We start from the raw sequence: 27,930 nt of genomic DNA, 5'->3' as shown, positions 1-27,930 counted from the left end.
TACCACAACTCGCCACACAAAACCACGACTCTGTCCAGCGATAAGTCATTGACCTGCGACCTGTTTTTGTTCTTTACAGAAACTTTCTCAGGAGTGAAACTTTCAGAAGGTGACTCCATGGCCGACTTTCGAGACTCACCTAAAAGACATTAAACGCAATACAACCGTTAAATACATTGTCAATTATTTTAAGGATAAAGTCTTGTTCTCTGGCCAGAGTAAAGGAAGAGGGAATACCATGAATCACTGTCATCGGAAGTCCCGCCCAAGAAGGGCGGGGTTACCAGATGCATCCAATCAGCCTCTTTGTTACTTGGAGGAGTTTTCCCGCTACCACTCAGGGCTGTCATTAGCCCAGAGCAATAGGGGAGAAACGCATCCACGGCCTCTCCATCCATGGACTGGGCAGTGCGTGGCGGCTGAGTTTCAACGGCCCTGAGAATGTAGGAACCTTTTAACCCCAAAGGATATTTGACATTCTTCGTTTTTAGGTCGCCGCCTACTAAGCGAAAGACATCTTGGGGACTTGTATTTCCGCCTGTGGCTTGTTATTGGTTTTGTGATTTGTAACTCCTGTTCTTGCTTTCCATTTGCTGGCTTTATTTGCTTTAGGCTGTGCATCTTGTGTTTGTACCTTCCCATGCTAAAATCTTTTTTACCTTATTCTTCCAAAAACTCATTTTCTGTAATAAACAGGCTTTTAAATCTTGTTCTTAACCCCTCACATTTTCTGGGCATTCTAAGTCCGAGGTCAAATGTCAAAGTCCAAGGTCAAATGTCAAGCTGTGATTTTGTGCGAGCTTGGTTATTTTGCTTTCGGCTGACTTCAAAGTGAGAGCATTTATAGGGGAGAGGAGTGCAGTGTACTTTCTCCATGGAGCCTGATCGTGCCCATTTCTTTTTTTAATTTTGTTTTAGACATAGCCATCTCATTCTTCATCGGCAGAAAATATTTGTAGTGTTTTTTTGCAAACTTCCTCTTCTTTGATGAGTCCATTTAATTTGAGAAACGGCCTTTTTAGGAACAACGTATAAAACCGCATTTCAGTCTCAGCATCAGCCTAACATATGGTGATCTTGGGCAGTTTTCACTGATTCTGGCCCATTCACTGTCAATCACCGGATAAGATCTTTTCACAGGAAAGCGCCAGCCGCACAGTAACACAATTTAACATTGCTTTTTAATTTTCACTTTGATGTGTAAAACATGTGTTTTATTTATGACATCTGTGGCAACTCGTTTGGAGAGTTGGATAAGTTAAAAGGCACTTTTTATGAAAGCTTTTTTGTTTATGTTTACCTACACAATAATTATCGATTCCATCTGCAACGGAGCCTTTTTCAGAACACGTACATTTCTGCATATAAACCATTTCCTCATTTGTCCTTGCTGGCACTAGAGTCATGATTTCGATGGTACAGCAGGTACAGTGGCACAGGGGGCAAAAGCTCTAGGAAACCCACTGAGCGCTGATTATTGTGATATTGTACCACTAAACAACCAGTCACAAGTGCAGTTCTCTTGCAGGCACTAGGGCCATGGTTTGAATTGTGCAGCAGGTACAGTGGCCAAAAACTCTAGGAAAACCACTGAACACCAACTATTGCTATCTGTTACTACCAAACAAGCAGTCACAAGTACAGTCGCCTTGCAGGCACTACAGCCATGATTTGGATGGTGCAGCAGGTGCAGTTACACCGGGGCGCAAAATTCTAGGAAACCCACTGAACCCTGATTATTGATATATATGTTACTACTAAACAAGCAGGTACAAGTGCAGGCCCCTTGCAGGTACCAGGGTCATGATTTGAATAGTGCAGCTGGTGCAGTGGCACAGGGGCCAAAAGCTGTAGGAAACCCACTGAACACCGGTTATTAATATATTTTTGTACTAAACAAGCAGCCAGGAGTGCTTTTTTTGGTTCTTTTCTAACCATTACACCCAAAGTAACATAAAGCCTAAAGCATCATTATAATAAAAGCTGTCACCTATCGGACTTTCTGTCTACCTACAACGCATGTTACATTCTGCGCATTTCTATGGCACATTTTCACTGTTTTTGTGTGGTTCTAAAATGCTTCTGAATCTGGACACACTAACACCTTGGCAAGGGCATTCTCTACTCTATAACATTAGCGCTTCAGCCGCTGTAAACACTATATAAATACTTGTAACTTACCATATGGCATTCCATACCAAGCATTGGCAAATCCAATAGGTTGCGCCTATGCAAGATCTGTTGGCTTTGTCAGTGCTTTTTTTAGCCATATTATTTGAGATTAGTCCCGCGGCAACCCTATTATTCCATCCGCCGTTCACAGTCTCTCTTATTCATCCACTCCAATACACGTGCAGCATATGAACAAAAGTATTGCTTTACTTTATTTTTTCCTTTATATGTTGTTATTTCTTTTCTGTTTTAACCCGTTCCCCGCTCATGACGGAACCACTCCGTCATGAGCCACGGGTGCGCTGTGCTCATGACGGAGTGGTTCCGTCATGCTGCGGCCGTGGGCGGCCGCTCCTCCCACGCGGCGCTAATTCCCCACCTGTGCGGGCGATTAGCGCAGTGGGTGGAGTCATGACGGAACCACGCCGTCATGAGCACAGCTCACCCATGACTCATGACGGCGTGGTTCAGTCATGAGCACAGCGGCGCCGTCAACCCCCCCAAACCCCCCCAGTGCTGCGGCGGAATTCGCGCCGCAGCGAAGGGGTTAAAGGTCACAAGAGGCTGGACAGTGGAACCCTATAGGCCTCAGCACCTGACTTGCTATCCCTAATGTGTATTTATATAATTTGGGACTACCCAGAAACGTGTGTGCACACTGATAAATACCCACTGTCACAGTGTGATTGCAACACAGGAATATAACAATATTAACAAAACAGCACAGGTGCACCACACAACAACTTAGCCAAAGAATAGTATATAATCCATGTCAACAGATATTCTTCCAAATTTGTTCCTTTATTTTGAATGAAGTCTTTTTAAAACATGATCAGGGTGATTGAGACACAGCCGACGCGTTTCGCCGAGGATTGCGCCGACTGATTCTGGCCGGCTGTTGCAATTGTACAACCAGTTCTGCATACCATCCAGTCCCCTGATTTGGGATTTAGAATTGCCTAGACTGGGAGTTATCATACACCCTCTCGGCTTTTTCCTTTTATATTAAGGCGCCAATTAAAGAAATTAAAGTGTTTAACCCCTTCGCTGCGGCGGAAATTCCGCCGCAGCGCTGGGGGGTGCGGGGGGGCAGCGCGGTGGCCCGGTGCTCATTACGGAGCCACGCCGTCATGAGCCACGGTTGGGCTGTGCTCATGACGGAGTGGTTCCGTCATGACTCCGCCCACAGCGCTAATCGCCCGCACAGGCGGGGAATTAGCGCCGCATGGGCGGCGCAGCCGCCAACGGCCGCAGCATGACGGAACCACTCCGTCATGAGCACACGGCAACCGTGGCTCATGATGGCGTGGTTCCGTCATGAGCACGGAAGGAGTTAAATGTAACATCGTTGCATGTTGAACGAAGCATGTTGTATTCCACACTCGGCTTACTAGGTGGTCCAGGTTCCAAATAGAATCAGTAATAAAGATCAATTCACCCTGAAGAAGTCCTTTCGATAAGGACGAAACGCGTCGGTTGTGTCTCAATCACCCTGATCATGTTTTAAAAAGACTTCATTCAAAATAAAGGAAGAAATTTGGAAGAATATCTGTTGACATAGATTATATACTATTCTTTGTCTAAGTTGTTGTGTGGTGCACCTGTGCTGTTTTGTTAAAATTCCTTTTCTGTTTATACAACTTATTAGAAATTAATTTAACACTTTTTTGTCAAAACTTTCATTTGAACAATGTGTATAGGACACTTAACACATATCACTCTATTTTTAGCCTTTCGATGCTTGATATAGGTATAAAATGTGAGAACTATCACTTCTTTATTTTCTTTAAAACATCTTATACCACATTCATTCATTCACATCCTTGTCATATAAGCTACATTTATTCCACCTTCCATACACAGACCTCAAATTTACAATTCTTAAAAAACATTGATCAATAACAAATTTCAAAACAGGTGTTGAATCGTCACATCAAATTCTACAGTTTCTGTACATTCCTTATTTTTCTTTTTATATGTCGACTCAAAAGGATACCAATATTCCACGCCGTCTTCTTGGATATCCTTTATGCATCCATATGTCCAATCCGGATGTATGATATTACATCGCATTCCCTTCTAACGCATGCCTTTACCAAGCATGCGTTACAACGCAAACCTTTACCACGCATGTTATTTCAATGAATATGCCTTTATCACGCATGTTTTTATAATGAATTTCGTTGTAAAAGCATGTATACTAATGACCTATGCGTGGCAAAGGTTTCCGTGACATCTACCCTGAACCCAGTCCCTAAAAACCTACCCCTGCGCTTCCCAGTCCCCAGGCCTTCCCCTACCCTATACCCAAAAAACGCTGCCCCTACACTCCCCCCAGCCCTTCTTTAACCCAAACCCCTTAAATAGTAGCCCCCAGCCCAAGCCCCTTACCTCTCTCCTCGTGCAGGTCGCTCATCTGAGGGACGGTGCACGTCATTGTGAGGAAGAGTCTCTCCGTTTCCTCTAACGACGTGGATTGCCTACCAACGTGGATGTTCCACGCATATATGCCCTTACTACTACACATATGGTTTTACCATACATACCTTTACAACAAAATTTGTTGTAAAGGCATGTGTGGGAAAAGCATATGCGTAGTAAAAAAATATGTAAGGGCTATGCATTGTGATGGAGCATGCGTTGGAAAGGCATGCGTGGAAACAGCCGCGTTGTAATGGCTGTTTCCCATCCAATCTCTTAATATGTTTTATTCTCAGTTGTGGCTTTTGTATCAAATCTACGTGTGTTTCAGCGATCAAGCCAGGCCTTCTTCAGAACTGCCACAAAAGAAGGCCACTTCTCAGACCTGTGTATAGGTGTGCAGTCTCTGAGGCGCTGCGTGCCCCTGTCTCTGAGGCGCTGCGTGCCCCTGTCTCTGAGGCGCTGCGTGCCCCTGTCTCTGAGGCGCTGCGTGCCCCTGTCTCTGAGATGCTGCGTGCCCCTGTCTCTGAGACGCTGCGTGCCCCTGTCTGCCCCTGTCTCTGAGATGCTGCGTGCCCCTGTCTCTGAGACGCTGCGTGCCCCTGTCTGCCCCTGTCTCTGAGATGCTGCGTGCCCCTGTCAGAATACCCCCCCCCCTCCCTCCCGATAACCTGTAGTACGTGTGTGCGAGGTTTTTTTTTTAACATGAAAAGTTCTGTGTAGTTCCAGATTTTCTACTTTTGTAAAGTTTGCAGTGTTTTGTTAGGCTCTCTTCTGAGCAAAGTTGTTTTCTCTGCGTTGCTAGAATTTTTTGGCTCCACTCTGTTTCCATGTTCTCCTGTGTATCCGGGTCCTTGCTGTGTCTGTCTGGGACAGGGGTGGAGAGTAGGTTCACTGTGTGCGCTCTACTGTACATGTACAAGAATTTATTGGGGAGCTCGTGTGTATGTGTATATATATATGTGTGACTCTACAGAATGGAAGGTTTGCGTAAGGTCGCCCTGTTGCCTTTGTCGTATTACAGCAGCGAAAGGGCCAGGGTGCCTTCTACTTCTGTTCACAGTTTACCCTAGCGTGTCCCTGCGTCTTTGTTTGGCAAGAAGACACATTTAAACAAAAAGCCCGTGAACACCAACTGCTCGCGTTCTGTTGTTCCCTTGTATTTACTGCACATTTTTACAGTGAGCCGCATCGTTAGCCGAAGTGTCACAGCGGCGTAATTGCAGGCTTTTCACGTAAGAAGCGTAACACAGAATCCCCAAAATTACGCAAATTACACCATTGTAGTTCAGATTTCTCCCAGGCATGCAAGGAACCAGGGCTGACGCATCATTGTACGGTCCTTGGGGAAAGGGTTGCAGCTGAGGCGGGGAGGGAGGGGGGTACAGCACCCAGTAGGGGGGAGAACAGAGGCCCCCCTGTGCAGGGAGCAGCCGCCTTGCCCGTCTGTAGCATTGTCTCTTTGCTTTGCAGAAATACACCTCAGCTGTGAGGGTTTTCTTCTACAGAAGAAAAGATATGTTGAGAGGTAGCCTCAACATGGTGGCCTGTCCGGCACTAAGTGTTGCTGAAATGACTTCCAACAAAAGGGTGGAATTCCTTTCCACAAAACGATCCCCTCCAACACCGCAGAGATCTCCTAAGGATGCATGAGGTGGCTGAGGCCTTGTTAGGTTTTCTGTTCCTTCATACCCTGTTGCTGGTTGTGCTTTGTTGAGTTCCAGGATTCTTTCCTTCGACGTTGGGTTGGGTTTTAAGATCCAGAATGTCACTTTGTTGATGATGTCTTCTTGGGTTTTGTCTTAATTTCTATCCCTTTGTTGCATGAGGTCTTGTTACCTGTGCTCTTTCCTTGTGTCTCTTTGCTTTGTTGAGTTTCGGATTTCGTTCAACTCCTTTGATGGAGTTAGGTTGGGCTTAAGGTTGCAGAATGTCTTTGTTGACGAGGTCTTCTTGGGTTTCTCATCCAGCGTGTCCTTTAGTTTGAGGAGGTTTTGTTCAGTGTCCTCTTGTGTCTTGCATCATGTTCCTTTGTTGTGCTTTCTTGAGTTTCAGATTCTGTTATACACCTTTGATGATGTTTTTTTTTTGGGGGGGGGGGGGTTAAGTTTCAGCATGTCTCTTTCTTGATGATGTCTTCTTGGGTTTTCTCAAACAGTCTGTCTCTTAGTTTGATGAGGTCTTGTTACCAGTTCTCTCCCCTCATGTCTCTTTGTTGTGCTTCGTTGAGTTTTAGATTCTGCTATGCTCCTTTGATGACGTTGAGTTGGGTTTTAAGATTCAGAATGTCTCGTTATTGACAGTCTTCTTGGGTTTTCTCTTTCTGCCTGTCCCTTTGTTGCATGAGCTCTTGTTACTGGTTCTCTCCCCTCATGTCTCTTTGTTGTGCTTTGTTGAGTTTTACATTGTGTGAAGCTCCGTTGGTGACGTTGAGTTGGGTTTTAAGATTCAGAATGTCTGGTTATTGATGGTCTTCTTGGGTTTTCTCCTCCTGCCTGTCCCTTTGTTGCATGAGGTCTTGTTACTGGTTCTCTCCCCTCATGTCTCTTTGTTGTGCTTCGTTGAGTTTTAGATTGCGTGAAGCTCCTTTGGTGACGTTGAGTTGGGTTTTAAGATTCAGAATGTCTCGTTATTGACGGTCTTCTTGGGTTGTCTCATGCTGCCTGTCTCTTAGTTTGATGAGGTCTTGTAGGTCTTCCCGTACCACGTGTCTTGTTGTATGTTGTATTTCTGGTTGAGGTCTAGTTTCTGTGATATTTCTGTGATGACGTTGGGTTGGGTTTAAGGTTGCAGAAGGCCTCTTTATTGATGAGGTCTTCTTGGGTTTTCTCTTCCTGCTTGCCCCTTAGTTAGAGGAGGTCTTGTTACCTGTTCACTCCCCTCTTGTCTCTTTGTTGGGTGACGTTGGATTTCAGATTCTATAGCGCCCATTGGATGGTGGTTGGTTCGGCTATAGGTCCCGGGTGGGCCCTTTCTTTGACTTGTCTGTTTGTGTTTTGGACTCTATAATGGCCCTTTGTTCTTCTAGTTGGATTCTCGGGTGCCCCTTTCTTAGATGCCAGCTGGCTCCCATACAGCCCTTACGTGACGTCATACACTAGAGCAGCCGTCTTGTGACGTCATACACCACTGGGTCCCCCCTCCTGCCCCACAGTCACTGCTGAGACATTGAAGCGTCGCTTGTCAATGCAGGCTGGGCTTGGGTGCTGGGAAGTGAGGGGGGGGGGGGCAGGCAGACATATTACCCTGCCATACTCTGCCCCGAATACTCTGCCCTGAAGTTCAGAGCCGGGCAGTGTGAGCAGAGTGCGGAGAGGGTTTCCCCGCACGCCCCCGCGTTGTCGTGATCCCCGCCATGTGAACTGGCGGAAAGGTGAAGTCTGCCTTTTGGGGCTGAGCCGAGAGATTTTCGGCAGCCTGGACTCGGAGGAGAGAGAGCTGGAGCTGCAGTTCAGCGCCCGCCCTGCAGGTGGCAGCAGCGAGCCTTGCAGGGGGCAGGGAGATGCCTGCACAGGCACGAGCTGAGGGAGAGGGCAGGCAGCACCGGGCGATGCAGCGCACAAAAGGCGCCTAGCAGAGGAGCAGCAGGCAGGGAGGCGGCAGGCAGCTGCTGCAGGGAGGGCAGCTGCAGTAGGCAAGGAGGGCAGCAGGCAGGGGCAGAAGACGGGGCAAGGCAGGCAGCGCCCAGCGCGGGCACCGGCGAGGCTTTACTCTCTTTCCTGCTGCTCCGGTCAGGATGCGCCTGCAGGCGCCTGCTCTCCACCGCCTGCCCCCGAAGTGACCCAGGAGCGCCCACCCCACGGATCTGGACTGCTGGAGCCCGGGATGCGTCGCCTGTCCATTGGAGGATGGCTGCTCGCCTCTAGGCGCCTTCCATCTATACGCACTGCTCGCCTCTAGGCGCCTTCCATCTACACACACATAAAAGGAACGGGGAGACCCGTCTGTTTCTTCGCAGTGCAGAGCGTGTTTGGGGGCGGCTGGTGCCCCACGCGCCCCCTCTCTCTGCCCGTGCCCCTCCTCCTACGCTCCAGGCGCTTCTGCTCCGCCGCACGGAGGGACCCCTGCCCCGGAGGCGGGCACCGTCGGTGGGAGTGACCGCCGCACCTCATGCATTCCTCCGGACCCTGAGGGCAGCAGGGATCTCTGCAGGTAGGCGCTCCGTGCATGCACCTCTATCGGAGGATATCTGTCCCCGCCCGTCCGTCCGTCCGTCCGTCCGCATACCCTTCATCTACAGTCTGTCAGTCCGTCCACACACCTACCTACCTATCTATCTATCTATCTATCTATCTATCTATCTATCTATCTATCTATCTATCTATCTATCTATCTATCTATCTATCTATCTATCTATCTATCTATCTATCTATCTATCTATCTATCTATCTATCTATCTATCTATCTATCTATCTATCTATCTATCTATCTACCTACCTACCTATCTACCTACCTACCTACCTACCTACCCATCCATCCATCTATCCATCCATTGATCCAAACATCGGGCCGTCAACCCATGTATGTTTAACGCCCATACATTCAAGTGTAGATCTCTCTACTTACCTTCATACCCATTCAGGTATCAATCAATTCATCCACCAGACCACCTATGCTTGCACCAGCCCATTGGCACACTTGATCGTGCATCCATTCACCCATCCATCCATCCACCCATCCATCCATCATTCCATGCATCCATTCACCCATCCAACCATTCATCATTCCATGCATCCATTCATCATTCCATGCATCCATTCACCCATCCATCCATCCATCCATCCGTCCGTCCGTCCACATCCCACATTCCTTTGTTGAATCCATCTCTTTGCAGGGAGCGCTCGCCTCATTCACTCATCCATCCATTCTTTCAGCTACTCCTCTTGGACCCCCCCCCCCCCCTCTTAAAAGCCCATCGCAAAACTGCCTCTGACACGTACTTTCACGTTTGTAGCGCCGAAAGCAAAGATTTGAAATGTGTGAGTCGTGTAGGATCTTTCACCTATACACAACGTATACACCATCAAAAGCGTGAGCTGTGTCACCTATACCATGCCTGCCACACATGTGCGCCCCTCCGGGGTACATGCAATAACATGACATGTGTAACCTGCACCTTACACCCATGTGCGCCCCTCCGGGGTACATGCAATAACATGACATGTGTAACCTGCACCTTACACCCATGTGCGCCCCTCCGGGGTACATGCAATAGCATGACATGTGTAACCTGCACCTTACACCCTTGTGCGCCCCTCCGGGGTACATACAAAACCATGAGATGTATAACCTGCACCCCCATGTGCGACCCTCCGGGGTACATACAATAACATAAGATGTGTAACCTGCACCATACACCCATGTGAGCACATCTGGGGTACATACACTAACATGATATGTATAACCTGCACTTTACACTCATGTGCGCCACTCTGGGGTACATACACTAACAAGACATGTAACCCATACATTTCAACCATGTACGTCCCTCTGTGGTACATACAATAGCATTGGATGTGTAACCTGTAATTAACACCCATGTGCGCCACCCCGACTAGGAACAGACGTTAACATGAGATGTCTAACCCCTACCAAGCATCCATGTGTGCCACTCCGGGGTAAATATAGTAACATGACGTGTAACCTGCCCCTCACACCCATAGAGCTTACATGTGGGCCCTGTGGGGTGCACACCATGATATCAGGTGTGCGGCCCATACCTTACACCTGGCAGACAGCATGCACATTCCTCTACACTATATGGATTACTAGACGATGTGTAACCTACATGTCACAGCTACAGGACATCGTGTACACCCCTCTCTGGTACATAAAGGATACGGACTGCGTAACCTACACATTACACCGATAGTACTTAATGTATGCCACTCTTGTGTATGTAAAATCAAATCTAATGTTTAACCTGTACCTTAAACCCAGAATAATTATTGTGCACCACTCCTCTGGTATAGACAATCATATGAAATGTTTAACCTACACCGTACACCTATAGTACTTCATGTGTACCCCTCTCTTGTGTATATACAATGATATGGAATGTTTGACCTACACTACACCTTAAACCCAGAATAAATAATGTGCTGCACTCATGGTATATAGAATCATATGGAATGTTTCACCTATACCTTAAACCCAGAAAGCTTCATGTGACCTCCTCTTGTGTATATGCAATCACATGGAATGTTTAACCTAAACATCACACTCAGTAATTTGTGTGCCCCTTGTGTGTGTGTATACAGTCATATGATGGTACCCTTTATCTTACATCAATATTCCTTCATGTGTGCCGCTCTCATCTATATGCAGTCTTATGGACTAGGTTAACCTACAACTCACCCCCTACCCCCATAATACTTCATGTGTTCCCCTGTTGTGTATATATAATCATATGGAATGTTTAACCTACATATTACACCCATAGTACTTAATGTGTGCCCCTCGTGTCTGTACACAGTCATATGAAATGTTTAACCTTTACCTTACAGCAATAGTACTTCATGTGGGCCCCTCTCTCTATGCAATCTTATGGAATGTTTAACCAACACCTTACCCCCCTTAGTACTTCATGTGTGCCCCTCTTCTGTATATATAATCAAACAGAATGTTTGTTAAACACCTTACACCCATAGTACTTTATGTGCTACCTGCTTGTGTATGAATAATCATATGGAATGTTTAACCTACACCTTACGGGATGTTGGATGTTTCACCTTTACTTCACACCCATAGTACTTCATGTGTGCCCGTCTCATGTATATACAATCTTTTGGAACATTTAACCTACACCTTACCACCTTAGTACTTCATGTACGCCCTCTCATGTATATACAATCATATGGAATGTTTAAGCTACACCTTACATGCAGATTACTTTATATGTGACCCCACCATGTATATACAATCAAATGGAATGTTTAGCCTTTACTTTACACTGATAGTACTTCATGTACTCCTATTTTATTGTATGTATGGGGCACACAGTGAGATATGCATGTGTAAACCATACCTTACACCCATTGCACGATATGCGTACCCCTCTGGGGCACACACAATAACATGCATTTATTTACACAAGATTACGGGGGGGGGGGGTGTACGGCACACCTGGACCCTACACCCGCAGCGCACCGCGCCGCTTCTACCCCCTGTGGTACAAACACGAATGATACTGGTATTAAAAGGCAGTTAGTAGTTCACTCCTTGAAGAGGGCGTTTGTGTGAACCCCACTCTGCACCCCCCCCCCCCCCCCACACACACACACACACACACACACACACACACACATACGTGTCCGGTGTTTAACGGGGCAACATTATAGAACTGTTAATGTTGTGACACGCGTCGCCTTTGTCCGGGCTCCGGGGCTGAGCTCAACGACCCCACAATATGACGTTTACATTTTCTGACGTCACTACACAATGGGGGTTGGAAGGGCGAGTGGAGGAGTAAGAATGAGGAAGGGAACTAGAGAGAGGCAGGAAGAAGGGAAATTGAGAAAGAAGAGGGAGAGAGAGAGGAAACGAGAGCGGGGGGGGGGCGCACAGAGAGTAGGGGGCTGAGTCAATATATCTTGGAGGGTGCGGGGGCGTCATAGCGCTCTATTGTTGCTAGCTTTGAAACACGGGGGTGGGCGGTCTTTAGCTGACAGAAAGAAAGGGCCCCATCTTCTAGCAGATGGGCTCCCCGCCCCCAGACTCCATCAGTTTTACAGACCTTTGATCCCTGTGCAGGCCGGAGGAAGCCCCCAGGGCACCCCTCTGCTGACCCGACAGGACAAGCCTGCCTGCGGATCGGTAATCGATGACTCTCCTGCGCCGGTGTGGGGGCGGGGGGCTGGTGATGTCTCCAAGACCGTGCAACGGGGGCTGGAATACAGTGAAAGTGATGAATTCCCCGTGTGTGGCCTCTAATAGCACGACGCAGCAGCAGGCGCCTAACCCGCTCTCCGCTGAGCTACCTGACTGGTATCAGGTAATGGAGCGCCTGCACGGGGAGATGACCCCCCGACAAACCCCCCCCCCCCTTCTGCCATGCGGGGCGATCACTGGCTGACTGAATAGATCTCGGAGCCCACAGAGGGTGCGCCTCAGATGAATGGGGGGCCACCTAAGGCGGAGGGGAGGGGACAAGTAAGGGGGCGGGGGGACACACACCCAGTGCAAGTACCGGAGACCTGCACGGGGGCGGCTCCAGGCCAGCGGGAGGCCGAGCGCCCCCCGGGTCCTGGTAGTTTGGACTCCATCTCATACGTGTGCTGAAGTTAGCGTCACAGCGCCACGAGGCAAACATTCACTCGTTTAGGCATCGACAAAAGTGTCATATAAGAGTAAAAACAAGTGCACGTACCGCACCGTTCCCCCCTTCCTCACTGCGAGCCCACGAGCCGTGGGGGGATTCTAGGGTGGAACGCGCCTGTGGCATTCTATAGGGCGTATTAAATACTTACATGTTGGATGAAAGGCGTGCAGCACACATCGAGCCACCTCTCGAGTTCCAATAGTAATGTTACTCCACCCATGGAGGTCAACTGAAGGACAAAGGGATCTGGAACAACCCCCTCGGCGAAAAGGATGAAAGGCCGAGTCTGCCCTGCCGAGTTCAAATCTGCGACCTGCAGTTTGCTCACATCATTTGCAGCAGGCGCTGGGTGATATGTGGGTGCAGGCAGGAGGGGCCGAATCAGTAGTGCTAGCAATCCTGGATGAAGTGTTGTTGTTGCCCTATTGTGAGGCACTCAGCGGCAGTGGTAGCCCTGGGTGATTTGTGGTTCAGGGCAGGCCTATATTGAGACAGTCAGTTGAAGTGGTTGCTTTGGTTGATTTGTAGTTGCAGGCTAATGTTCACCGTGTGAGTGGTGGTCTCAAACCTGGGTGAAGTGTGGTTGCAGTCCAAAGGCAGTCGGTGGTAGCCTAGGGTGATTTATGGTTGTGGGCTAATGTTCACCATGTGAGTGGTGGTCTCAAGCCTGGGTGAATTGTGGTTGCAGTCGGTGGTAGCCTAGGGTGATTTATGGTTGTGGGCTAATGTTCACCATGTGAGTGGTAGTCTCAGGCCTGGGTCATTTATGCTTTCCAGCCTATTGTGAGGCAGTCAGCAGCGGTGGTAGCCTTGGGTGATTTGTCGTTGCAGACTAATGTTCTGTGTGGTGGACTTAGCCCTGGATGATTTGTGGTTCAGACCTATATTGAGACAGTCAGTGGAAGTGGTTGCTTTGTAGTTGCAGGCTAATGTTAACCATGTGAGTGGTGGTCTCAAGCCTGGGTGAAGTGTGGTTGCAGCCCTAAGGCAGTCGGTGAGAGCCTTGGGTGGTCTATGGTTGTAGGCTAATGTTCACCCTGTGAGTGGTGGTCTCAGGCCTGGGTCATTTATGCTTTCCAGTCTATTGTGAGCCAGTCAGTGGCGGTGGTAGCCTTGGGTGATTTGTGGTTGCAGACTAATGTTCCCCTTGCGTGTGGTGGACTTAGCCTTGGGTGATTTGTGGTTCAGACCTAAATCGAGACAGTCAGTTGAAGTGATTGCTTTGGTTGATTTGTAGTTGCAGGCTAATGTTAACCATGTGAGTGGTGGTCTCAAGCCTGGGTGAAGTGTGGTTGCAGCCCTAAGGCAGTCGGTGGTAGCCTTGGGTGATTTATGGTTGTAGGCTAATGTTCACCATGTGAGTGGTGGTCTCAGGCCTGGGTCATTTATGCTTTCTAGCTTATTGTGAGGCAGTCAGCGGCGGTGGTAGCCTTGGGTGATTTGTGGTTGCAGACTAATGTTCTGTGTGGTGGACTTAGCCCTGGGTGATTTGTGGTTCAGACCTATATTGAGACAGTCAGTTGAAGTGGTTGCTTTGGTTGATTTGTAGTTGCAGGCTAATGTTAACCATGTGAGTGCTGGTCTCAAGCCTGGGTAAAGTGTGGTTGCAGCCCTAAGGCAGTCGGTGGTAGCCTTGGGTGATTTATGGTTGTAGGCTAATGTTCACCATGTGAGTGGAGGTCTCAGGCCTGGGTCATTTATGCTTTCCAGCCTATTGTGAGGCAGTCAGCAGCGGTGGAAGCTTGTTTGGTTTGTAGTTGCAGGCTAATGTTCACTGTGTGAGGGGTGGTCTCAAGCCTGGGAGAAGTGTGGTTGCAGCCCTAAGGCAGTCAGTGGTAGCCAAGGGTGATTTATGGTTGTAGGCTAATGTTCACCATGTGAGTGGTGGACTTAGCCGTGGGTGATTTGTGGTTTCAGGCTAATGGTAAAGCGCCACTTGTGGTCTAAGTCCTGAAAGATGTGTGGTAGCCGGCTGATGGTGAACGAGGCAGTGGTGGTCTCAGGCTGGGGTTATTAGGGGTTGCACACTGAGTGTGACCAACTCCGTGATGGTCAGAAGCAGCTTTAAGCGAAGTGTGGCTGCAGGTCGATGGCATCCATGTCATTGGTGATCTCAGTTAGCCCCAGACGATGTGTGGTCCGAGGCCTAAGGTGACTGTGTCAGTGCTGTTCACAAGCAGGTCTGGGGGATGTGATGTTACTGGTTGATTGGGCCTGTCAGTAGTGGCTGCAGCCCTGGGGGATGTGTGGTCGCAGATTCCTGGTGGTTGAGTCAGTGGGGATCACAGGCTGCACTGGGAGATGTGTGGTTGTAGGTTCATGGCGACTGAGGCAGTGGTAGTTTGAGCCCTGGGAGATGTGTGGTTGCAATCTGATAGTGAGGCAACCAGTGCTGGTGGTAGAACTGGATGAATTGTGGTTGGAAGGTAATGTTGACCATATCAATGGCGGCCTCAGTTCTGGGTGATTTGTGGTTGCAGACTCATGTTGACTGTGTTAGTTGTGGTCACAGGAATGCGTGATTTGTAGGTGCAGGACGATAGTGACACAATCAATGGTGGCCACAGACAGCCCTAAGAGATGTGTGTGTGCGGGCCTATAAAGATCCGTCAGTGGTGGTGGCAGCACTTTCTGATTTGTGGTTGCACGATAATGTTGACTGTGTCAGTGGTGGACACAGGCAGCCCTGGGAGATGTGTGGTTGTGGGCCAATGGTGACCCAGTCGGAGATAGAGCAAGCCCTGGGTGATTTGCAGTTGCAGGCTAATGCTGACCGTGTCAGTGGTAGTCTCAGCCGGGTGAACTGTGGCTGCCAGCTGATGGTGACTGAGTCTCTGGCGGTCACAGCCCGGAGTTAACTGTGGTTGCTGGCTGATGTAAGGTGGCACATCCCTGAGCTCTGTGTCTGTCAGTGCAGTCCCCCATCACCTGCTTGTTTCAGGGAGTTGGTGTAAAGCCTCTGTGAAAGCAAATTTCCTTTATTTCAAATACCCCAAGTCCACACCGTAGTCCCTCCTTGATGGGGCCTCAAGAATGCCCAGCACATTCTGTGTGATGGTGTTTTTTTGTTATGATGAAGTGCTTTATTTACACAGTGCTTCATAACCACTGCCAAGGATGCAAAGCGCTACACTTTAGGCCCCAGGGAGCCCTTGCAGAGTGGAAGGGTGTGCTCTGGTGCATATGGGAGGTGTTTGCGGTGGGCGAAGGGAACTGGTAGCTGCGCCTGGGAATGCGGAGCTGCAGAAAAGGCTGGGAGTAAGTGTGGTTGCACTTCCAGCTGCCAGCCATGTGCTTATCTGATATTCGGTCATCTCGGTCTTTAATGTGCTTGGAAAGAGCCGGGTTTTTAAAGCCTCCAAACGTCTGTGCTGCCTGTAGGGACAGAGTTCTAGAGCTTGGCCACCTAAACGGGGATTTTAGTCACGTGTTCATCGGGTAACACACGCTTTGTAAATACAGTTGCACGTTTTCAGTTTTGGCTCTTTTCATAATCTAGTGGTTTGTGTACTTTCAGTAAAGTGCATTTTTTTTTTTAAACTTATTTTTATTGCCATTTTCATATTTCATACATTGTACATCATTCATATTCTTCAGGTGAGCGTATCCGATCATTCATCCTGTAATGGTGTTTAACAACTGTACTGATTGATGATTCGTCACCAGGAAGCATAAATAATGCATACAGTTATCCTGACGTTTAGATCCTGCGATCTCGGGTTCCATATATGGCAAAGGAACTGGGGTTTAACATAGGCATAAACTAGGGAATGGATATGGAGGAATATGTCCAATTACACTGGCGAGGGAATGTAGCGTCGTGATGGTGAGGCACCGCTGATACTTATGTTTGCCTATCCTAGTCGGTGCGACCGAGAAGTGCAATAGTGTACCTGAAGCTAAGGCTTGTCAAGAGCTCGTGTGGTTGGGTGTCTACGGAATCAGGGGGGTATTCAACAAATTATGCACAGAATCAGAACTGCCAATCTGAAAATATATCTCACTGTGAGAGGAGGGGGCGGGGCTTCCTGCAAAAAACTACCTAAGAGGCTCTTTGATCCCCAACAATCTCCCCACCCTTCCAAAAAACAAAAGCAAAGGGTCACTGAGGGTGTCGCCCATGCCCTGGGGTGTTTTCACAGTCCCCATAGAGGAGCTGGAACAGCCTGTGCACTGGTTTCCGGCTCGTCTGTTCTGCCACCGTGTGATATCAGCTCCTCACCGGTGACCGTGTGAAAAGAATGACCGTGTGAAAGGAACCAATATCGTGTGACGCAGGGTGGCAGCCTCTGAGCTGGAAAGTCTGCAGAATTGGTGGCTGCTGTCGGTAATTGTGATATCACGCACCAGCCTGCTTTCTAAAGGCCTTCTCTTAACCTACAATTGCAGGGCTGTAGCACCGCATGATTGCAGATGTACGACTCTGGGAATTCACCGAGGTGCCCAGAACAGCGCCTGGAAATCCCTGACTCTAACGGGTGTTCAGGAACTCTCCTCGGAAACACAAGTGCAGTTTTTTTTCTCTCTCCAGGGAATCATGTTTTCCCAGTGGGGTGTTCCATCTTGCATCTCCTACGGAAGCTAGAAAAGGGTCTATTACTGCCCTCACCAGGAGTAAATCTCTGCACCTTTCCAGAGTAGATAGCATCAGACAATGGCTTCTGAATAGGCCCAGCTGGGTAAATCTATGGGTGTGGCCAAGCTCCCTTCCTCAAAATCCACACATTCAAGGCCTCGCATAGTTATCGATTTGCCGCATAATCCATCACCCTCTGTGTAATCTGCAGGTTTTAACAAAAAAATGTGTTTATAGCACAAGCGATTCAAAAGTTATAATAATACAGGGACACGTGTTTCTGTGGAAGGCCCCTTGCAAAGTTTGACGGGTCACCTTTCTGTTGCTTATTGCCATGTTTGGATGTTTGACTGATGCTAATGAGATGCAATCAATGCTCAGTGTTAACACGTGTAAAAATGAGACAATAATGAGGTAATACTAGCACAAAAAGTGTTGCATTATGCCGCACAATTTGCCTTTCCTTGCCGCATAATTTACTCAATCCAACTGCATAATTCGGCTCTCCTCTGCCTCATTATTCGGCCCTCTCCTGCCACATAATTCCAGTGGCCCTGAACATACTGCCCGAGGTAGTAGATTTGCCCACAGAGAAACCTCTATGTGTGAACTATTTTTATCAGTGCAAAACTAACTTTCCTGACTTTGAAAGATATGTTTTCACTTTTAAAATAGCTATTTCAATGTGTCAGCCAACCCTGCACACGTGAGTAACTTTGTGAATTGGACCCAACATTACTACATGTGACATTTATTTTGCAATCATAATCCTTATTTTTTTGTAATATATTTGGGCCATATTGTTATATGTGGGCACGCGTTTCACTCAGAATGTGACCTTCTTCAGGGCTTATGTCAAAATCTGTACCGTTGAAATCAAGTGCACATTTAAGAAAGCCATAAAGGACTTGGACAATATGTGATCCCACAGGGTTGAAATGTGTGGCTCGTTGCTACTACACATTTCATCTGATACCTCTGCCCTCTAAATGAGGCACTAAGTGTCATTTGAACCTGTAAAGATGGCATGGAGGAACTAGCCTTGTCTCGTTACAGACCAGGCACTCAGACCCGTGTGATTTTAATTTACATGTAGGCCCCCATTTCCGTCCTCTCGTCTCACGTACAAGAATAGTCCAATGATGTTCAGTGTTCCAGGCAAAATCGCAGTTTGCCACTGGAGCACTCCATACGTTATGAAAGGATAGTTTGCATGGAGTTTTTTTGTTATTTGGCGCCGCCAATGGTGGCACTGTGACGCCGCTGCTGCCTCACTTTGCATTATTGCTTTGAAGGGATGGGATTAAACTTTTATCTTTTATCCTGTTTTATTATTTTTAACCCATGAATCTTTAATGCCAGGATATTTTTCCACAATGCTTTGGTTCTGTTGCCATTCTTGTACCGAGAGTAGGTCCACTGATGCTGACATGTTCGGTGATAATTACTATAATAGGCGCCCATGTAACTCTTTCTCGTACCTGGCTCCCTAAGCCTGGAATTACCACCCCTTGCACATCACAGCCGGTAGCTCAGTCCATGAATTTTGCAAGAACCAGAGAACTGACTATTCCAGTCTTTCTTTGGGGGCCAGCATACCCTCCTGGGTGAGAAGCACGTCATATAAACGCACAAAATATAAGATTACGCAGAGGTTTTGATCCCAGAAAGGCTCCCTCTCTTCCTCTTGACAGTCAGTGTCTGTGCAGGGCCTGTGAGGCGAGGAGTCACCACAGAATGCAGGGATCTCCGAGGGAGGGCTGCAGACATGTTGATGCGGAGCGTAGATAGAGGTGTTCACCACAGATATCTGATGGAGGCGGTCCCAGCGGAGAAGGGATGCGACTGACGTCTTCTGCTATCATGCACTACACGACTGAGGAGGCAGAGCTCAGTCTGCAGTGTGGCAGAGTAGGAAGGGTGACCTACTCGCAGGCACCTTTCTTTCTAGATTCAGGCCTCATCTTTCAAAGGAAATCCGAATTTATGGTTTTCAAAAGCACTTTAAATGCATTCACTTCTCCAGGACTTTTGAGGTCCCTACAAGAGGACGTGGCTTCTTCTTGACAGGAAAACCTTTTTACCCGCTGTGGAGCTTTGGAAGCGTAAAATCATATTTAAAGAACAAGTTATTATTATTATTGTAGAGTGGTCTCAGAGAAGGGCTTTGCAAATGCTAGGGCTTCGTGTATCTTGCATTCTTAAACGCTGGCGCGATAGAAGGAACTTGATGACTCAAATGTCATGGTTCTCATGATCCTCACACAGAAGGAAGCCAGTTGAGAGGGAACGCCATCACCTGGAAAGAGAAAGACAGAGTAGTTTAAGTCATGTGCACATTATCATCAAGAAAACTCCCTCACACTGACAGTCAGCGCCCTGAATCAGACCCAAAGTGTCGAAACGTGTATGTGAAAATTACTCACTGGGTTCACAGGACAGTGCTCAGACTCCCTTTGTTTGGGACCTGGTTCATACTCAACAAAAGTAAAAGGTATATATTGGGAAGAGGTGTGGCGCCGCGGCCAGGGCGACTGACTCCGGAATCTGGGGATCACGGTTCGATCCCTGGCACCGGCGGTAGATTAGCCCAGCACCATGTGACTCTGGGCAATAGCTTGCTTAATCTTCCCGACGGCCCCCACCGCCTAGAGACCCTTACGGGTGATTGTTCGCGCTTTACAAATGTGGATTGTTGTTATTATTATATAGACTACATTGTGTTACATAACTAAAAGTTCACCAATGTAAAATGGCCCTGCTTTAGATTATAAACCACTCCCAAAACTAATTTGTCTATTTGGAGGGTGCAATTTTTTTCACAATTCATTTCAGGGGGAGACTTGTAGCAGAAAATGTCTTGCGGGAGACCTTTTCTCCTCAAGCCCTCTCCTTACCAGTACCGTACCTCACTTTTTTTTTTCACAACAAAATTTTATTGTCAACACCCAGAGTATGCCAGTTAAGGCCATATATCGCAGCGGCGAAATATACATAATACAAGTATTGATGTCGACATTTTGTGTCCAACTGCGCAGAAAAAAATCATATGCATAACAACATATTACATTAACAATCAACTGAAGTGTCATATATCCCTTCTGTGATATGTTACATGCCAAGTTACCCCAGAGCAAAGAATTAGGTCATGAATACCTCGAGCAAAATGTAGGCATGAGGAACATCAATCTATCGGACGATCTGGTATAGGTTCTAGGTAAATTCCCCGGAAGTCTGCCAATCTCTTCCATATCTTGGGGTTTTTCTCGGGGCAGCCCCACGCAGCGAATACAGGTATCTCTAACCCCATACAGAAATCTAGGCACCTTTTTCAGTCCCCATAAGACGGTGGGGAGGTGTCCTTCCAGGCCCTCGCAATGTCTCGCTTCGCCAGTGTGAGACCCAGTAACAGTAGATGGCGTTTATAGATGTTGCCCCCAATATCATCAGTTATGTGTAGAAGAATTAATCGGAGTGAATGAGGGATGTCCCAACCCAGGACCTGCGACATACACGCGATGACCTAGTGACAGAATCTTGAGAGAGATGTGCACAGCCAAATGGTATGGAGGAAAGGACCCTCGGCTGCCTGGCATCGCAAGCAGAGTGGAGAGGCAATAACTCCAGCCTGCCAAAGTCGATGTCTAGTATATTATACACTGCGTAGGTATTTAAACTGCATGTAGTGTAGCCGAGTCGCTATGGCGGCACTTCGAGGGGATGCCAGCACTTCGGTCCAGTCCTCAACGTCCAAAGGGCCCAAGTCTGTCTTCCAAGCCTCCCGTGTATTAGACAGTGTTGTGTGGCTATTTGTCACAAGCGTGCAATATATTTTGGCGCCCTTGTGTTCTCCAAGTTCTCCCATGAAAACTTTCGCCTCCAGAGGGCTAAAATCAGGTATGATCTCCCGGAGAGCTAGATATGGAGTGAAGGCATGGCGGAACTGAAGGTATTTAGTGAATTGTGATTGAGGCATCCCATACTCTTGCTGTAATTCTTGAAAGGACTTCAGGGTCTGTCCATGGAAGACACCCCCCACAGTTGAAATTCCTATAGCCTCCCATCCCCAGAAGCCTGGGAGCCCAGCAAGTTGTGGCATAAGGCCATTGTGCCAGAGTGGAGCCTCCTTTGTTATTCTGCCACACCTACCCAACTGTCGAAACGTGCATTTCCACAATTGAAAAAACGGTGACAGTCACCGTGGGCAAGGCCCGCCGATCCGGACCCGAATAGAGGAGCGCATGGAGCGGCACGTCATTTTATCAGCCAGCGCTCAAGCGTATATGCGGGATCCGACCTATCACCATACCACCAATCGTTTAATAAAAGGAGATGCGATGCCGCATGACACACCTGGACATCCGGCGTTGCCAGTCCACCGCAATTCGTCAATTGAAAACACGTCTTCAACGCCACTCTAGCCGAGCTGCCCCCCCAAAGAAAATTGCGGAGAGTAGAATTTAGTTGTGTGAACCAACTAGGTGGTATTGAATATGGGTGGTTTTGGAGTTAATACAAGAGACAGGGCAGGGAGACCATCTTGAAAATGAGTGACCTCCTAAAAAGGGAAAGGGGCAAATGTGACCAAGAGTGGGTCTTCTACCTGATTTGCACCCACAAAGGGGGTAGGTTTTGTTCCCAAGACGAGTGTTGAGAGGCAGCCAGGAAGACCCCCAGGTATTTAAAGCCATCCCGCACCACCGCAACTTCCTCGGACCACCGACCCAGCAGGTCCGCGCTGCGCAGAGGGCACAGGTAGGATTTACAGTAGTTCATATAGAGCCCGCCGTACCTCACTTTTGAGTGTAAGATATAAACTATTGTTCAATTTTCAGACATGCTGCCTTTAGATTAATTCCTCAAAATCTTGCATAATCTTCACAAAAAGTCACAATTTTCACACCCTTGCTCCTTACTCGGAGGCCCTAGTTACTTTGATTACATTTCACTGCACAAATTTAACTCCTTCTGCTCCATGTCTTGTGAGCCATGGCCCCTCCCCATACTCAACAATAGTAATGCATAATATATTACGCTCTTTACATCTGTACATATACTATACATATACAAGTTAAACTTAAATTCATGTTCACAATGCCAATAGCACATTTGATTTTTTGTAAACTTTCTCATTAGAGTTAACCTTGTGTTGCACTCATGAGCCAGGCACGCAGCGATACTTGGCCTCAACTGTGGGGTTGAGGTCAGTTTTCCCTGGTGTCCTGAGGTTCGTTCTTCTCTGGCTCTGGACTTGACCCTCGAGGTAGTGAGGGTGAGCCGGGCCACAAGGGCTCGAAACTCAACAGTGAACCGACGAACATAACGTATTGCCCAGCCTACTGTCTATCTTTTTTTTAGGGGGGGGGTGTTGGAAATGGCCTTTTTTGCAGGGTTATCCCCAAACGTTTTGCTTCTTCCTCCCATTTTTTCCTCACCTGTTTTTGTTGGTTTTAGGACTCTGAGCACTTTACCACTGCTAATCAGTGCTAAAGTGCATATGCTCTCTATGTAAATTGTGTTATGGATTGGTGTTTCCATGATTGGATATTTGATTTACTTGTTAGTCCTTAGTAAAGTGCACGGAGTGGGCCAGGGCCTGTAAATCAAATGCTACTAGTGGGCCTGCAGCATTGATTGTGCCACCCACGTGAGTAGCCCTGGAAAGGTAACTCAGACCTGCCATTGCAGAGTCTGCACGCAGTTTGTAACTTCCATGTCGACTTGGCCAGTGCACACACTTGCCAGTCCCTAACCTTCCCTTTTCTTACATGTCAAGCACCCCTAAGATAGGCCCAGGGTACCCCTGTGGGCAGGGTGCAGTGTATGTGAAAGATAGGACATGCCCTGGTGTGTGTGGCATGTCCTGATAGTGAATTACGACCAATTTCGTTTTTCACTATTGCAAGGCTATTTGTTCCCCATAGGACAAAATGGGGAGTTTGTCTATAACATCTTATAAACATAACTGGCCCGGGGAATTAGGTAGGGAAATAAAGTTTGGTATGCCTGAACTCAGAATCTAAAGATACATCTTTTAGTGAAGGAGATTTTTACATTCTGTGTTTGAAAACTCCACTTTTAGGAAGTAGGTATTTTTTTGCTCAGTCATCCTGTGTGCCTCTGCTGGAATGTGGATTGCCTGTCTGGGTTTTGGATGACAGAAGGCTGGGGAGCAGGAGTGGCTCCAGATAGTCTAAATGGGTCTGGAAAGGGTTGAATAGACCTGGGTTGCAATTGGGGAAGGGGGAGGAGATTTCCTTGCACCTCAAAGGGCCTGGTCTGCCTCTGACAATGCCGGCTTCACCTCCTGCCAGGAAATCACACCAGAGAAGGCAGAACTGGTTCTGGCTAGGCACAGACACTCTGTTCCTAAGAGATCAAAGGATTTTGGGATATAAATAGTGGGGCCCAGACCCCTGAACATTAGAACTCTTTTGGACCAAGAAGACTGCCAAGAAGAAGAGCTGGAGAAGCTGTGAGGAGGAACTACCACTTTGCTGAGTGCTTTGCTGTGTTGGCCTGCAGTGGCTGCTTCTGTCTTGGGCAGTGAAAGGACTGGACTGAACTTTCTGCAATCTACTTTTGTGAGTTTCTCCAAGGGCTTGAGGTAAAGCTTGCCCCCTGTTCAAGAAGTCTCGGGAACAGCAAAGACTTCAAGCTCTTCTGCCCAAACCACTGGGGACTGTGTGTTTTGTGCTGCAACAGAAGAAAAGCATCCCAACTCCGTCTACGACACCGCTGCCAACTCCGTCTACGATGCCGCTGCCAACTCCGTCTACGACGCCGCTGCCAACTCCATCTACAACGCCGCTGCCAACTCCGTGTCCTGAAGGCACCGCAGAGGGCACCACCGCAACGCCGCACCATGACCCTGGTCTCACAGATGACGCCTGCTGATGCCGCCACCGAGCCCCTGCTCGCAACACGTCCTGCGGGCACCACACTCAGCACCGTCTCGCTTCACGATGATGCCTTGGTATCCCCGATGACACCGCTCCATGCCGAAATCTACGCCGCTGCTTGCACCGTGGTTCGAGGGCACCACTCGTAAAGTTACTCGATGCACCGCCCTCATCCTACATCGCAGCCTTGGCCTACCGACGCCGGCGCAATTGAATCCCGTTTGTCAGCCGACGACAGCGCTTCAGCAACGATGACGCCGCTGCTTGCACCGCTACCTGCTAGCACCAAATTCACTTCGCACCGCGACCCTGGTCTCACCAATGACGCCATCTGACGCTGCCACCGACCCGCTGCTCGCACCGGGAACTGAGGGCAAGGCACGCTGCACCGTTGCACTTCGCATCGCAGCACCCGAAGCCTGCCGATGCCAGCGCTCCTGACTCCAACAGAGAGGAGATCAATCGGCAACGCGTGTGACTTAGAGGGCCCCAACGACTCCTGCACCGACCTCCGGAACTGACGCCAGCGGACGCCATGCTTTCGGTAGCTCAACGAGAGGTCGCCAACGCCCTGCATTTCTAAAAGGTACTGTTTGCGGGTCTTACCGACACTGTAGCTGGCCCGCGATGCCGCGGTAAGCCAGAACTGTTTGGATTTGTTTGCTCACGACGCCGTGATAGCTTTGGACGGAGCTATCAACATCAAGGAACTATTTTTCAAGCATATTTTGATAATTGGAGATTTTTAAGTACTGTATTGTGGATTTTTATCGTTTTTTGTCTTGTCTTAAGTATATACAAATATTGGATATTTTCCTAAACTGGTGTGGTGTCCTTTTGTAGTGCTTACACTGTATTACTGTTGGTTATGTAAAAATGCTTTACACACTGCCTCTAAGATAAGCCTGACTGCTTATGCCAAGCTACCAAGGGGGTGAGCAGGGGTTATTTTAGGAGTGTAACTCCCTTATCCTGACTAGAGTGGTGGTTTCTGCCCGACTTTGGCACATGCCCTAGCCGACCAAAAATCCCATTTCTATCCGGGGTAATTAAATCATCTCAAAGCAAACTTGAATGAGTCCTACAGAATTCAACCTCAAAAGCAGTTGTAGGTTTATAGTCTTAGTTATGATTTTTAGTAAGCTGCCACCCCGTGGTACCCACTACCCATCCTAGGAAACCTACTGCCAGGAGAATGCAGGCATAGGCAGTCATTAGGCACGGGTGCGTATCGCTTCCACTTACCTCCCAGGTTGGATGCGGCCCTCGCTTCAACAGTTCTCACCCCAGGTGTTCTCTTTGATGAAAAGGTTTAACTCCTCATGGAAGATTCCTATGCACACTTTTATTCCCTTGTTCTGGTCACAGGCTAAGTCCTGCTATATCTGTTCAATGGCTGGTGCGGGTCTGGTGGTACGACAGGCGCGGCTCTCACCCAGCTCATCGCTGCAGCAGCTTCTTACTGCATAGGCCTCACTGGTGGCCTCCCTTTAGCTAGGAACCGCTTGAGAGAGTCGGCTCAGCAGGTCCTGTGCAGCGGCTGAAAGTCTTCAACAGTTAGACGCTCCAGGCTGAGTGCAGACGGGTACTCAGGCACGGCAGTTGTGGCTTCTGGGCCGCTTTTTCAGTAGTGATGCGTCTTCAGCCGTTGCACGCTCCAGGCTGTGTGCAGACGGGTTCTCAGGCACAGCAGTTGCAGTCTTTGGCCCACTTTGTCAGTAGAGATGTGTCTTCGCCAGTTGCACCCTCCAGGCTGAGTGCAGACGGGTACCCAGGCACAGCAGTTGCGGCTTTTGGACCGCTTTGTCAGTAGTGATACATCTTCAGCAGTTGCACCCTCCAGGCTGTGTGCAGACGGGTACCCAGGCACAGCAGTTGCGTCTTCTGGACCGCTTTGTCAGTAGTGATACATCTTCAGCAGTTGCACGCTCCAGACTGAGTGCAGACGGATACCCAGACACAGCAGTTGCGGCTTCTGAGCTGTTTTGTCAGTAATGATGCGTCTTCTGCAGTTGCACCCTCTCTGACTGATCTAGATTCTGCTTCAGCGCGGACACAGCTCTACGCCTCCTGCATTCACAGTGGTAGCACCTGTCCTCAGCCCAACAACAGGTTTCCAGATGACACAATGTTGCTCATACTTACAAAATCTTGCTGCAGTTCACACAGGAACTGCTTAAAGAAATTGAGGGACTTCCTTCACACCTCAGGTACCTCTCAGCTTTGCTTTCTAGAGCAGCCAGCCTTTTCTGGGAGTTCCTCGGGCAGGGAACACACTGGTTTCTCCTCCTAAATAGTTCCTCCTCCAGCTGAGCCAGACAAACTTCCTGCCCCAGGCAGACTCCTACATCCTCTAGCAGAAAGTGCAGACTTCAGGTGATGTCCCCTCAGCTCTGTGAGTCTGGCTGTCATGTAGACACCAGTCCTGGCCTGGCCTCACAGTAGCTCTTCTAGTACTGTGTGACCGACTCCTTTCTTTGGTCAAGAAGATGATGGGAGAAAGTTCATACACATTTTCCGGATATTGGATATGGATATAGCACTTCATGCTTATCAGCTAGTATGGATTGATTCCCTTTCAAGTGTTATTCACAGGCTGCTCTCCAGACACAGCCTTTGTGCAAAGTGATGGGTCACTGAGCAGCTAGCAATGGGGAATGACCACAACAGGGGCACGATGAGCTGCGATATTTGTGCACCCACCTGTCACCAGCCTTGCCAAAACAATAATCAGGGACAAAGGGCAGAACTTCCTCAACATGAACAAAAGAAACGCAGTCCCATTCCCGACCCCTACCATCCACCAAATGGCAGAGCTCAGGAAGAAGTAATCCGCAGATCTTTGCTAACAAGGCCCTCATTGGATTTCCATGGGGAGCCCTGTCTCCATCCTCCTCGCTTTAATGTCAGGGTCCCCACACTCCAGTGACCGGATGACGGGCACTACATTTCCACTGTCTGGAGAACTTGTGCCTTGCTCCATCTTGTGCCTTGGTTCCATCTTGTGCGGTGCTGTCACAGGGCGCTCAAAATGGATCTCACCGACCTAAGTACTTAGACTGTCACAAAACTCAGAGTCCTCCTACCTTACACATACTACACATGCAAGTATTGGCCACACATACAAATCGTGTTTGCAAGGTTCTGGGTATCATATGAGGGTGGAATCTTTCACAAGAGTAGCCAGTGGACTCCGCTCCTCTTGACAAAAACTAAAAAAGTGATGTCACACTGTTGATTCACAAGACACGGTACACCGCCACCACCAATTTAAGTGATACACACAAAGCGCAGGGAATAGTGGTGCAAAGCCCACATGTTCTGGACCCCACATTACCAGGAACCAGCCTTTGCTTTGTACACACTAGATTAGCATGCCGAACTAAATGCCAGGATGCTAGTTGCCATGCAGGCGAGCAGTGGTACCATGCAAGGGACGTGCCCATCCCAAAACCCTGAGAACTGAGGAAACCTGGTTGGACAGTCTTAGAGGGTGGCAGCTACTGAGGTCTGACCGTCTGCATGCCATCAGCAAGTCA

At 48.4% G+C, this 27,930-nt stretch overlaps 1 protein-coding gene across 3 annotated transcripts in view; it reads left to right on the top strand.

Annotated features, from left to right (window-relative positions):
• The first annotated feature begins 7,876 nt into the window (after nt 1-7,876).
• NCAN (neurocan) overlaps nt 7,877-27,930 on the top strand; it is a 359,920-nt gene continuing 339,866 nt past the window's right edge. Inside the window, exon 1 of one of the 3 annotated variants that reach the window (XM_085638465.1) lies at nt 7,877-8,745. The gene's annotated coding sequence lies outside the window, so the exon portion shown is untranslated. The remainder of the gene's footprint in view (nt 8,746-27,930) is intronic. The other 2 variants (XM_085638464.1, XM_085638463.1) reach the window with 2 other exon arrangements.

Source organism: Triturus cristatus, chromosome 12 (genome assembly GCF_964204655.1).
Source record: "Triturus cristatus chromosome 12, aTriCri1.1, whole genome shotgun sequence".
NCBI classification, from domain to species: domain Eukaryota; kingdom Metazoa; phylum Chordata; class Amphibia; order Caudata; family Salamandridae; genus Triturus; species Triturus cristatus.
The sequence above is the reverse complement of the archived record's forward strand: the minus strand, read 5'-3'. Positions and strand labels throughout refer to the sequence as shown.